At 44.1% G+C, this 11,560-nt stretch overlaps 1 protein-coding gene across 1 annotated transcript in view; it reads right to left on the bottom strand.

The window, feature by feature from the left end:
- Positions 1-11,560, bottom strand: part of lrp1ab (low density lipoprotein receptor-related protein 1Ab) — a 180,346-nt gene that overhangs the window by 107,173 nt on the left and 61,613 nt on the right. The gene's annotated exons all lie outside the window — the stretch shown is intronic.

Genomic DNA, 11,560 nt, shown 5'->3' with positions numbered 1-11,560 from the left:
GCCACCGAGTGGCGCGATACGAGCTTGTAGGTCTGCTATTTTTGAAAAATTCGAAGAACGACTGACATTTTTAGAATCTGATCTCAGGTCAGAATGGGTTCATCAGACCAGTGTGTTGTCCAGTGGAAACCTCGTATGAATCTGATCTCAGGTCAGAATGGGCTAAAGAGTTCCAGCTGGAAGCAACGGGCCGCACACGGCATTGATTAGACTCGGATAGAGAGAGAGCAGGAGGGCCAGTTGTGCAACCTTGGTTCTCCCGACTGGGGTGGAGGGGTTGTGCAACACAGTGCTGCAGTGCAGTGGTTCCCAAACCCTTTTCATGTCAAGGACCGCCAAATTGACACCAATTAGCCCGCAGACCCCCATTTGAACAGATATGCCAAGGACCCCCCCCCCCCTCATAAGAAGATTATTTACGGCTCTAGCAGTGATTCTCAACCATTTTAATGTCATGGACCCCCCAGTTTGACGTGCATTAATTAGGCCACGTACCGACCCCCATGACATTTCAGTGGGACCCCCAATTTACATTGTAAAATCTACAGTATGTTAATTTAACTCTGATAGTGTACACTCTCAGAGTTACAGTCCATTTGGTTCCAAACTATCATTTAGCTGGGGACCCCCTGGAACTCCCTCAAGGACCCCTGGGGGTCCCGACTCCCCGGACCCCACTTTGGGAACTCCTGGCTTCGTGGAGCCCCCCACGGGGCCCAGGAGGGGGGAGGGGGGATGGAGGGAAGTGGCAGTGGTGGAACGTAACTAAGCAGATTTACTCAAGTATTGTTACAATTTGAGGTACTTTTACTTTAACCAATTTCAATTCTAATGTCTTCTAAATCATGACAGTCTTCTGACAAAACCTATGTTTCTATGTCAGCGGTTCTCAAACTATTTCATGTCAAGGACCCCTAGAATTATATGTATTTGGCCTCCGACCCCCCATTTTCCAAAAATAGCAGATCTACAAGCTCGCAGCTTGAGCTTGTAGATCTGCTATTTTTCAATAGCTAAAGTATAACCTGATGCTTAAAACACCAAAAGGGGTTCCAGACGTCCTGAATGGGTTACTGGAGTATTTACAATTGATCTATGCTCCGTTCGTCCTGTTGGTCCATGGACTGTCAGTATCCATGGTGCTCATTGGTGCAGGAATGACGAATCATAACGATTGACAGTCTTCATGGTGGACGACCTTCTCCTGTCACAACAGCTCGCAAATCTTGCTGCTGCTGGTTGCACATTGCAGTACATCAACCCAGCTGTTATGAGACTCTTTTGTTATTAGTCATGCTTTAAAACTTTGAATAGTTTTTTTATGTTTTGTTTAGATTTGTTGGGGGGAGGGGTGTAATGTTTGGGAAGTGGGGGTGTAAGGTTACATTTTAACAGCGATATGATACGATACGTACCACGAAACAGTTGACGATACGATACATTCGTGGCGGTACCGTACAATAACTATTTAGCAAGGAAATTAAATAATCTGTGAAACATGTGGATAGTGCAGTAAACAAAGCGATTCTCTCGCAAATACATGGGCATTATTTTTAACACATATGGAAAAACCCACAACTTGACATGAACACAGAGAATGCACACATCAATCATCTAAGTGTAGCGATATTGAATGGAAAAGTAATTAAATCCCTCTTTTTTCCTTTTTCTTCTTAGAACGACACAAAAGTACTTGGATTTGGCACAATCGATTATTTGCATTGCAAGACTATTAATCAATACCGATTATTTGCACTGCGATACGATACAAAGTCAAACGATGCGATATGTTGCCGTATACATATCGATATACTTCGATTCTTGATTTATACTGTACAGTATGTCTCTCTGTCTCTCTCTCCCCATCTCTCTCTCTCTGGTTTCGTTTCTGGTAAATGGAATGTTTGCTGAGAAGGTTGAATGAACCCCACCCATTTCTCCCCCCCAGGTTCCAGAACCCCTGCCACACTTCCTGTCCTCATTCAACACCCACCTCTCTCTCACACACACACACACACAGAGCACTGTCTGACGAAACACGCGCACACACACACACACACACACACACACACACACACACACACACACACACACACACACACACACACACACACACACACACACACAAGTGGAACACCTACTTACCTACAAAGCTGCCCTCTATATTTACTCATGGGCCTACTACAACTCAGATGATGTACTATGTCTATGTCAGTGTTTTTTTTTCTCAACCTGTGGGCCATGCGGAGCCATGAGGATATAGCTAGTTGGCCCCCAATGAGTTGGCAAAAGATTCCATGTATGGATATATGAAAAGAAGAGAGGAAGCAAGCACTCAGTTGAGTAACTCAACGTAAAAATGTATGTATGTATTCTTCCTCAGCGTGATTTAAGGCCTCCGGGCCGAAACGTCCCTGTTTTCTGCTGGGGGAAAAACCCAAAATAAAAACAAGAATCCTACTGGATATAAAGTGAGTGCTGGTATTCATTTCTATGTATGGATACACAACATTAATAGAAAAACTAAGGAGGAGAACATGGTTGGTGTTTTTTCTTTAAAATCTTAAAAAAAGTAGTTTTCGTTGCGATAGATAGGAGCTTAAAATATACTACGTTACTGTAACATGCTATACTTGTGATTTGAGACTGATCAGGGCCAGAAGAAGAGTGATTGATCATTAAATTAAACATTATATTCTGAAAATGAACATGGCCCTGGTCTAGAAAAGGTCTACCACTGGTCTAGGTGTATAGTTCCTCCATTTTCACAGGAGTTGGAGCAGTTTGAGGGGTTTCCACAGGTGAAAGTCTCACCGTGCCCCTACTATAAACGTCATCATGCACACTAGAGACCCTGGCTGGAATTACGCACAAATAATTCTGTGACCTCTCAAGGCCATTGTTTTGGAGATGAGATATTTCCAGGTCCCCAGTTAACCCATTCTGGAACCCATTTTGGTGTTTTAGCATCATGTTATGCTTTAGCTATTGAAAAATAGCAGATCTACAAGCTCATAGCGCGCCACCGAGTGGCGCGCTACGAGCTTGTAGGTCTGCTATTTTTGAAAAATCGAAGAACGACTGACATTTTTAGAATCTGATCTCAGGTCAGAATGGGGTTATTCAGACCAGTGTGTGTCCAGTGGAAACCTCGTATTAATCTGATCTCAGGTCAGAATGGGTTAATTCTTTTTCCATCTATAATTGACTACACGCCAGAGTCACGCACCGTAAAGAGCAGATCTACAAAAGGCTCCTCGTGACCAGAGCCATCTAACCAGTAAGACGCGCAAACGCGGGAAGCGAACGCAGCTCATACATATTTAAGTCAAGTTATTTTTAAGTTAGGTTTTTAACTCAGCCATAACCATATAAGGAGTCCCCAAAGCAGCTCCATATATGGGCACAAGTTGGACCACGCCATCACACTCGTGTCACCATGACTCAGCCATAACCATATAAGGAGTCCCCAAAGCAGCTCCATATATGGGCACAAAAGCGTGACACACGGACAGACAGACAGACATGATCTGCTAGGTCTCATAGTAAGTGCTCACTGAGTTCGCAATAAAAGAGTTATGATATTGAGGGGGTAGAAACGGAGCGCTCCAGCTCTGTTCATGCAGCCTGGAGAGGGACAAGCTGGAGTTTTAAATACATTGTTTTCATCAAGGGAGGCACAAATAAGAGAAGATAACTATTTTTAAAGTATTGTACCGTAACAACTAAAGTCTCTGTAATGTTTATGTTGTATACGATTACTACAAAACAATCTAAAATAAAGGGATTGAAGATCATTACAGCTGGGCTGTTGCCTGCTGGGCCCAATGCATTCCTGCCTACGTACTTCCGGTCCAGGACTTGTCCCTATATGTTGTTCCCATTCTCAATAGAAGTCTATGTATGTAGGAGAGCCGCCATTGGACCGTGGGGCCAGTCGGCCCATGAAGTGAACTTATACTTGCTCTATGGCTCTGCTGGCGACACGCCGTGGAGCTTGTAGCTCGGTGCTATTTTCGGGTGCTTTAACCCATTCTGACCTGAGATCAGATTCATACGAGGTTTCCACTGGACACACACTGGGTCTGATTAACCCATTCTGACCTGAGATCAGATTGTAAAAAATGTCAGTCGTTCTTCGATTTTTCAAAAATAGCAGACCTACAAGCTTGTGGCGCGCTATGAGCTTGTAGATCTGCTGTTTTTCAATAGCTAAAGCATAACATCATGCTAACACCAAAAATGGGTTCCCGTTCAGAATGGGTTAACATTTGACCCCTATTAAAAAAAGGCCACATGCCCCCCTCCAGAGGCATTACGGCCTGAACCTCAGTGAGGGCGACTGGCTGTCTGCAGCGGAAGGCCAGCGTGCAAATAAAAGCAACGATGACATAGGAAGTAACCGGGGCGTTGCCCGAGAGGAAAGTGGGAGAAAAAAGGGGTAAACTAAATGATGGTCTCTGTCGGAGGGGGGGGGGGGGACCTCACATGTCCAAAACTGTTGCTGTTCAGGAATCAGGATTCAAATCCAAAGGCATCAAAGTAGTAGTAGTTTTTTTTTTTTTTTTTACTTTTCTTACTTTACTTTTATTGCTGCTGTCTCACTAGGGCAGTGGTTCCCAAAGTGGGGTGCGGGGACCCCTAGGGGTCCTTGAGGGAGTTCCAGGGGGTCCCCAGCGACATGGTATAGGAACCAAATGGACGCTTATGGGTCTGTAACTCAGAGTGTACACAAATGGGGTCCACATTCGGTTCCATTTGTACACTCTCAGAGTTACAGTAAATAAACTTAGATTTTACAATATAAATCTGGGTCTCAGAGATAGCCTAATGCATATCAAACTGTCTGGGGGTCTATACAAATCTTCTCTTATGAGGGTCTCTGGTATATATTTTGAATTTGGGAGTCCTTGACATGAAGAAGTTTGGGAACCACACAGACTGTTGACTGTTTTTCCTTTGTTTTGCCAATGGGTTCTTAGATTGCTATAGGGAGGCAATGTGAAATGTTGTATTGTGAAGTATGATGCTATGTTATGCATTGTATTGTCTATAATATGCATGATAATAATAATAATAAAAACAATAAGCTGAAGAATAGCAGATCTGCTACATTTGATGCGTTGTCTGCCGCTGTAATTTAATTACAGGGAAAAACACACGAAAAGTAAAAATCTGGAGATAAGAGGTTTCTGCCTGACAGCAACAGGAATATGAAGGGGAGTGAGAGAGAGAGAGAAAGAGAGAGAGAGACACACAGAGAGACAGAGAGAGAGAGAGAGAGAGAGAGAGAGAGAGACAGAGAGAGAGAGAGAGAGAGAGAGAGAGAGAGAGAGAGAGAGAGAAGAGGGAGGTTGGTCCCTGCTGTGGAGTCTGGCTTTGAGGCCGCAGAGACAACGATAGGAGAGAGAGAGACCCCGCTGCCCTTTCATCTTTCCAGACGGGGGATTCACACTCGCAGGGAGACGAAGCGAAGCCACATCTGGAACTTTAGGTCTGTTCATCTGCCCGCCCGCCCTCTCCCCCTCTCTCTCCCTCGTTCTCTCCCTCTCCCTCTCCCTCCAGAACCAATAAATCACTCTGTCTGCTCCGGTCGCTCCACAGCACAGGGCCGAGCCCACATCCACCTAGGGATGGTGATTTTTGGGGTTTCCATTGCAGGGCGCACCTGAGCACCAGCTTTCATGGGTTCAGGACACGCTAGTATGGACACCAACTATGTATTATTTATTACCAGGAGGAACAGTGGTGGAAGAAGTACTTGTTGAGGCCGATTCTACAAATGCCTTCTAAATCCTGATAGTTTCCTGAACCCGTTTCTATGTCAGTGATTAACGGAATTACAGTCATTCATTTGTGCAAATAAAGGCACTTCACTAGATCATCGGAGCCCACAGTGTGTGAGCGTCTTCATTCCTCATCCTTGTATGCTACTCATCGCTCGGCACCTGCCCACGTTTGGGTTGGATTGTGCATGTCTTTTCCGTCTGTGTCAGTGATTCTCAATCATACAGTTTCATGTCAAGGACCCCAGAAATTATCTGTAATTATTTGGCCATAGACCCCCATCTGAAAATATGTTGTTCCAGGGACACCCCCAGAAGCAAAGATTTGAGTTAAAAACGTTCGCTGTGAAAGAATATATACAGTATATTCAAAGATTTGCGCCACATTTTCACGATTTTTCAAAAATAGCAGATCTACAGTACAAGGTGCGGCACAGAGTGCCGCGCTATGAGCTTGTAGATCTGCTATTTTTCAATAGCTAAAGTATAGCATAATGCTGAAAACACCAAAAGGGGTTCCCGTCCAGAATGGGTGGGGACATTTCACCACTGGAAGAGACTGCAGTCAGTCAATATTAATAGTATTTGTAGTAGATAACAGTATAGCACAATTTGCACACTATTGCCAGAAAAATAATGAAGTCTGTGTGTTTGACTATGGGGTTTGAAAGGATTGCCGAATTCCTACATTGACCACAATGCTTTGGTGCACTGGCCCTAGTTGTGGAGATGGGGGCGGCTGCATGGAGATGTGACTTTGTAGTCCAGGAAGGAAGTGAGACCACATGTTCATGACAAAGTTTGGTCATGAACATGACGTCATGACTAAAATATCTAAAAACACATATTAAACACATACACCCCCCCAGGAAAGTGTTTCTCATGTCCTAAACATCATTAAAATAAGATCTGGTTGCAAAAGGGGTGAAGTGGCCCTTTAGGTAAAAGTACCAAAATAAACAAGTAAAATAATTCTAAATGTGTACAAAAGTATTGGCATCAAAATGTACATAAATAACTAAGAGTAAAAGTACTCATTATACACAATGTGCCATTTCAGTTTCCAAACGTATCCTTTAAAAAAGGAAAAAAAACAGATCTACAAGATCACAATGCGTCACATCACAATTGTACTTAAGTATTTAAAGCTGCTATAAGCAATATAAGTCCATTTTTGAGTGGTGCAACCACTCCAAGGAACAGCAATGTCCGTGTTGACCTATGTGACTGTGTGACTGTGTGCGTGTTAACCTATGTGACTATGTGACTGTGTGTGTGTGTTAACCTATGTGACTGTGTGACTGTGTGCGTGTTAACCTATGTGACTATGTGACTGTGTGCGTGTTAACCTATGTGACTGTGTGACTGTGTGCGTGTTAACCTATGTGACTATGTGACTGTGTGCGTGTTAACCTATGTGACTATGTGACTGTGTGCGTGTTAACTTATGTGACTATGTGACTATGTGCGTGTTAACCTATGTGACTATGAGTAGCAGTAGGGGCAAAAGTGGTACTGTTGTGCCAGAAACAGAGGGAGAGAGATAGTGCTGCACTGTTGCCTGCTAATGAGAGAGAGAGGAGTGGGTGAGCAATGCGTGAAACACTCCTAGATGTGTCACAGACACTACATTTTTGGGAGCGTTTTACCCATTGCTGGCTGTCTGAATAAAATAAAAAAGGTCAATAAAGTTTTGACATATGTGACCAGATTTGACTGAGAGCCTGCCATCGCGCAAATTCCAGTTTTTCACCAGAGGAGAAAACCTTTTTTTTCTTCACAATGAGTTAATAGCACAGCCAGACTCTGCAGTCACATACTAGAGCGCATGTCTGAAATAAGTGTCAGAGCTGAAATCGACATGTAAATATGAAATAAATGCTTTAACATGTAGCTACGTAGGTCTAATGTTAGAGACCACAGAAGTGAACCTTTCAAGCCTGTTTTCTCAACTCGCTGTTTCTCTGCAAGACATTACTCCATAAGCCATATCTCCAAAACTGGTGGGTCAAAATGAACAACCAATATGTCAATTTGAAGCTATGATTCCCTGCTTTCATATGACATGAGCACATAAAAAACGCTGATCCTCTGTGCAGAAGTACGAGTGGCTTAACCACACATTATTAACCTTTGACGTTTCAATTTGGTCACGTCATTATAGGCAGAGTAAAGTTTTTTTTTTTTTAAATGTAGAAGATTTAAGAAATAATAATTGAAATCAAACTTATAATATAATATTGTTTTACAATCGGGAAGAGTGTTTTGCAATAAAGACATGAAACAGATTTATGAAAGGGAAAATAAGTAACAGGCCCCGAGTAGATGCAGAAATAGCGTGTGTGTGTGTGTGTGTGTGTGTGTGTGTGTGTGTGTGTGTGTGTGTGTGTGTGTGCAGATGGTATTTACATTCCCCGGCTAGGTTATGTCAGACTCAACAATTCCTACATTCCACTCTTTCCCTGAAGTCTTGTCCATTCAGGTCATCTCAGCATGCTGCTCATTGCTGAGCACGCACACACACACACACACACACACACACACACACACACACACACACACACACAGTCACACACCCATGTACACAGTTTCTCTCCCTCTCTTGCCCTCATTTTCTAATTCAATTCAATTCGAACTTTTTCGTGCCAAGGACCCCCAAATTGATATATTTGGCGGCGCAGCCCCGGATGTAAAAAATGTCGATATTTTTCACCCGCCTGGGGTTCTTTGAGGACACTTTGAGAACCACTGGCCTAATGCACATCAAACTGTGACGTCTAAAAAAAAAACTAAAAAAACAAAAGGAGGGCTGAGAACCACAGTTCTACACACCTTTCTCATGTCGTTCCACCCGTCACTCATTCTTACCCCCACCCCACCCCCACTACACTGTTGGGTCAACAGAAGGTCGACTCACGGAGCTTCCCCAAATGATGGCATGCAGGAGTCGAGGGCGGGACGGGACAGGACAGGCCACTTATATGAACACAGCGGGGTCTTCCAAGTGAAAAGAACACACTTTCAGGACGTCTGCGGGTCCAACAACACAACACCACCACCGAGCCGTCTGGAGACCCGGCCCGCTCTGGCGCTTTCCCCACGAAAAGTGTCGGCGGTGACAGCAATTACGCCGAGGCCTCGTTTGAAGTGGCTGTGAAGCTCAAGCACATAATCATCATATCGCAAAAGGGTTTCGTGTCCCACATTCACAGAGTCTATAACACACCCTAAACCTCACCACTTGTTTTCCCCGTGTCTGCTTTCCATGCCCGGGGGCTAATTCTCAAGGGAACACTTCACACGCGTGCGTGCATGCACACATGGACGTGCGTGCGCGTGCACACACGGACGCACACACGCACACACACGCGTATAGGAACATGCACACATGTGAACACGATCACACCCACTTCACTTTCATGTTTTGTCTACATTCCTACCCACCCCTGTCAGAGCAGTAATTGCTCTGTCAACCGGCGCAAACAAAACACAAACCTTGTCAGACTTGTAATCAGTGATAAATCTCGTCTATGTGATATGAAAGCAGTAATTCTCAAATGTTTTTGTGGCAAATTGATATTATTTTGGCCCCACATCAGGAAAAAAAATCAAAAATTGTCAAAAATAGCAGATGTACGAGATCGCAGAGTGGCACAAAGTGATGAGTGATAATTGTAGATTTGGGATTTCAGCCGTTTCTACCATGGAAGCCAGCGGTGGCTAGCGACGGAAGCTAAAATAAGGTAAACATATTATTAATTCTGGATCAATGCTCTTTTATCAAATCTCGTGGTCTCGTGAATGGCGTAGAAGGGTTTTTAATAGCTTTCCACGAGATATCTCGAGAATGGCATGGATTATCTCAAATCTTTGCTTCTGGGGTTCCCTGCCTGGAACAAAAATATTTTGAGATGGGGTCGGTGGCCAAATAATTTTAATAATTTAAATAGTTTTGGGGGTCCATGAAATGAACCCCTTACATAGAAACATGTCAGAAAACTGTTAGGATTTAGTAGATATTTTATAGGCGGTGGTGGCTCAGGGGTAGAGTGGCTGGATGGGCTCCCTCCCTTATAGTTAGTGTCAAAGTGTCCTTGAGCAAGACACTGAACCCCAAATTGCTCCTGGTGTGCTGGTTGGTGCCTTGCATGGTTTCGGCCGCCATCGGTGTATGAATGTGTGTGTGAATGGAATGCACTAATCTATGTAAAGCGCCTAGGATGAAGGCGCCATATAAATGCACCATTTACCATTTATAGAATGGGCCTGGGGTCTTATTGGCTTTAAAGGAAAGTGTTCAGGAACTGAACGGCCCTGTGCGTACATACGTGAGTGTGCAGTCAGAGGAGAGTACATGCGCGTTGCCAAACAGACAGAAATCTATGAGTTACTGCAGTGCCTTCGGCAGCGAGGACATTAACACCACAGGCCAGACATTTCACTTGTCATCGTTTATCAGTGAAGTTGCATACTGCAGCCTACTGCGCATGCACAGACGCGCACCCACGTACGCACACAGAGACCCATTTCCCACAACATCATTCCAGGACATGGGATAATTTACGGAGACAGAAGGGAGTTCACCAGAAACATCCATCACCTAGCCGTTGTCCCCCCCTGCTCCAAATCAATAATGGGATGTGGATTATTGGGGATTGTACGTTGAAATGCATCAAACACATGCTGACATTTAAAAGAAACACATTACGCATTAGGCCTGAGAACAGCTCCATCCATGCGGAGTACATGGAGTATAATATCTTCCCTGTCGGGTGGAAGCCTCAGACGGTATGTCCAAATCTGTTACTTTTCAGGATTAAAAAAAAAAGAAAAGGTAACAGAGCGACAAGCTCAAAATGGAATGCGCCGCGTTTCAAGCTTGTGAATCTGCTACTTTTGATGCTTCTATTTGACGCTGTAGGGCATTGATTTACAAAAAAAAAGCATTGTTAGCGTTTGCCTGTTATCTCTCCTAATGGTACCACAAAATACAGCCTGGAATTGTGGCCAAAATCGATAACAAAATATTCTTTAGTTTCGGGTCTGCGAGGCTATAAATCTCATCAAATGGTGGTCCTACCCGTGGCTCAAACACAGAATAAATAATGGACCTTGAAATGAAAAGGGTTGGAAACCCCCTGCAGTGTAAGTAGCAGTGTGTGAGCTTGAGGATCTGCCATGTATTTGTCTCCTCCACACAGCATGGCTGTACAGGTTGATGTAGTGGGTCTGTCAGTGCAATCTTGTTCTCTTTAAAGAGGAACCTCTTGGAAGAATACCGCTGACCTCATCATTTCGTGCTTGCTACTTTTATGCTGCCACAAGCAGATTTCTAAGATGGGGGGGGCTTTTATTGCAGCTCGCCGTAAATTCCCCTGAGCCAAGCGAGCAACCTCCAAGTTGACGGTTCAATTCCTGAGGCAGAAGATTGATTTTTGGCACGCCGCTCGCTCGCCGACATGTACAGTATGACTGGAATAATTATTACGTTTGCCAAGTGTCATAGCTGCAGTGCCCTTGAGCCAGGCACTCGTAACACGTTGAGCGGACCTTCTCTCCCTGTCATATTACTGCTGTGATTAACTCATTCGGCGCAAATTTTGCCTTTTATGCGACCTTCTGGTCCGAAGTCCCGGTTTGCCTTTTTTTTAAATATCAGTTGATTACAGTTAACAACTGTATCCTGTATGCGCTCATAACACTCCGGTTCCTGGGGAAAAACTGCTGTCTATGGGGACGCAGTTTTTAGAATATCTCTAAGATTCTTCTTCTTG

The sequence above is a fragment of the Protomyctophum bolini genome, assembly GCF_963924005.1.
Source record: "Protomyctophum bolini genome assembly, chromosome: 5".
Classification (NCBI taxonomy): domain Eukaryota; kingdom Metazoa; phylum Chordata; class Actinopteri; order Myctophiformes; family Myctophidae; genus Protomyctophum; species Protomyctophum bolini.
The sequence above is the reverse complement of the archived record's forward strand: the minus strand, read 5'-3'. Positions and strand labels throughout refer to the sequence as shown.